We start from the raw sequence: 3,051 nt of genomic DNA, 5'->3' as shown, positions 1-3,051 counted from the left end.
TACCACCAACCCGGTGGGCCTCTTATAAAGCAAAATCCTTAAAATTGGAGATTGAAGAAGAAGACGAATAAAAACTGAAAAATAATAAGAAAAATACGAAGAAGAACTAAACCAAAAGATAAAGATAGGAAGAAGAGTAGAAAAAACAAAAGAGGAAGAAGAAGAAGAAGATAAATCAGAAGAGAGAAATGAAATAGAAGTTGTAGACGATGAAGAAGAGGAAAGAAAAGATAAGGAATAAGAAAATTGACATCGATGATAATGAAGAAGGAAAAGACGAAGAAGAAGGCCGAAAAAAAGGAAAAACAAAATCATAATAAGAAAAATTATGACATGACAAAAAATATTGAAGAATAAGAAGGGGAAATGGGTGATGAATTTGGAGAAAGGGGGAGACAGATAGAAATTGAGTTAAAGCTTTCAGGGACATATAGATGCTTTAGGGACATGTCGATGGAGAGAGAGAGTGTGAGGGAGAGAAATAGAGAGAGAGAGAGAGAGAGAGAGAGAGAGAGAGGAGAAAGAGAGAGAAAGAGAAATGGTAGAGAGAGTTAACCTTATAGGTACATGATATTCAATTTATGTTAGCTCATATTTTTTGTGTTCCTATTTTTTATTTTTGAACTTTTTCTTAATTTTAATGTAGTTATCTAAATCATATGATATATATAAACTTAGGACGAGGGGAAAAGAAGAGAATGAGAGATACATATTGAAAGAGGGATGGACACATGGATGAGGAGAGAGAAATAGTTAAAGTTTTCAAGTACATATATTTGATTGATATAAATAAATGATGGAAAATAAGAAGAATATAAAGTCGGAGAGAACGAAGAAGATAAAGGCGATGAAGAAGAAGAAGAAGAAGTAAAATAGGAAGAAGATGAGAAAAACAGAAAACAAGAAGAAGATGTGACTAAAAAAAACTTAAAGAATAAGAAGTAACAAAAGAGATATAGAATGAAGAGGAGAAAGAAAAAAAATAAAAGAAAATAAAAGAAAACTAAAAAGAAAATGAAAGAAAACTAAGAAGAAAACGTGAGAGAAGAAAGAGAGATAAAGATAGAAGACGATGAAGAAATAAAAAAAGATATAAAAAATAAAAACTAAAAGATAAAATTGAAGAAGAAGAAAAAAAATTATGTAAAGACGAAAAACTCGTTTTTGTCTTAATTCAATTGATTTGTAAGTTCAATAGTAAATATATTTTTTTGTTAATTTTAGATGGTGTTTCCTTTTTGGATTTGCTTTATTTTATTATGTATATATTAAATAATTGTTTTTATTTTTTTTTAGTTTTAGTTTACAACATTGATTTCTGGATAGAAGTATGCATGATATACTAAAAAATGATGACGTTTTTGGTGGAAAAGTCATTGTATTCAGAGGAGATTTCAGGCAAATATTGCCTGTTATTGTAGGAGGTAATAGCACCCAAACTCTTATGCCTACCATAAATTCTTCTACTTTATGGGACAGTTGTACAGTTTTAGAACTAACCAAGAATATGAGGCTTCAAAATGGTGCTGGAGGTGATCGCGTTAATGAGCTAGAGGCCTTTTCAAAGTGGATTTTAGATGTAGAAGACGGCAAAATTATTTCGACTGACAATCCCTAACGATTTACTGATAAAAGAATGTGCTGATCCTGTTAAAGAGATAGTAAGAGAAGTGTATGGTGATTCATACAGATCGGAAAGAGATCCAAAGTTTTTTTAAGACAGAACAATTCTTAGCCCAAGAAATGCAGACGTGAGATTAAAAAACGAATACATGTTGTCAGAAATAAAAGGTAAACATATTTAACGCTTTATACATACGATCTTACACATTAGCTTCATAATGCGATCAACTGAACTTCGTAAAACATTTTTTTTAGATGAGGAACATACATATTTAAGCTCGGACAGCATCGATACTTCTGATAAGGGCAACATTGACGAGAAAATTTACACACAGGAATATCTTAATAGTATTAAGATTTCAGGATTGCCAAACCATGAATTGAAATTGAAAATAGGGACACCTATTATGTTACTTCAGAATATTTACCATAGAGGTGATTTATGCAATGGAACAAGACTCTTGGTAACACAGTTGGCAAAACATGTTATTCAAACTACCCACATAACTGGAGAATATATAGGTCAAAAGGTCTTGATCCCACAAATGTTTGTTTCCCCCACAGAGACAAGATTTCCTTTTAGAATGAGGCGTAGATAATTTTCGGTAGCTATCGCCTATGCAATGACTATCAATAAAAGTCAATAACAGACTTTGCAAAAGGTTGGCCTGTATTTACCAAAACCAGTATTTTTCCATGGATAACTTTATGTGGCTATATCACGTGTTACTTCAAAAGCTGGTTTGAAGATTCTGATAACGGATACAATGGGTCAGCCACAAACCAAGACTTTTGAACGTTGTATACAAAGCCGTCTTTCATAATGTAAGGAAACAATAGTTGTTTTTTTAAGATTTAGAATTTTACTATTTAAATGGTTTATTTAATTATTTATTAAATGACATTTTAGTTTATTTATTCTTTTCTTTAATGATTGTCCTCATTGTCGAGAATCAAACATAAAACAAATAGAATACAAAATAATAATGGTATTTGCAGAATTAATAAATTTAAAAAAAAATACAATTATCCAACTAATCAATTTGATGACTATGAATGCTCTTCCAAAATTAAAAGTTTCTATAATACATTAGCGTTTTGGTATTATAAAAAAAAATTAAATACTCAGCTTCATGAACCTTGCAAATCCGCGGATCCCCACCTAGTACAATATTGTTTTGGATTAATTTATCTCGAGTCATGTGCAAATGCGCACCTTGCACATATCTAAATACGAGCCTGCAAGGGTGGAACACAAGGTATAAGAGAGTGGCACGTGCCAAACTTCAGATAGCAAGGTTGCATCCATTAAATTTGGGAGGAAAATTCGATCGGCCCTTATCCAACAAACTTTATCATTTTCTATACTTTTTTCATACACACAAATTTCTTGATTAGTATTGTATTCGACCGTCTTTGACATATAAT

This window comes from Eutrema salsugineum, unplaced genomic scaffold, assembly GCF_000478725.1.
Source record: "Eutrema salsugineum unplaced genomic scaffold, Eutsalg1_0 scaffold_8, whole genome shotgun sequence".
Classification (NCBI taxonomy): domain Eukaryota; kingdom Viridiplantae; phylum Streptophyta; class Magnoliopsida; order Brassicales; family Brassicaceae; genus Eutrema; species Eutrema salsugineum.
Note: the sequence above shows the minus strand (reverse complement) of the source record.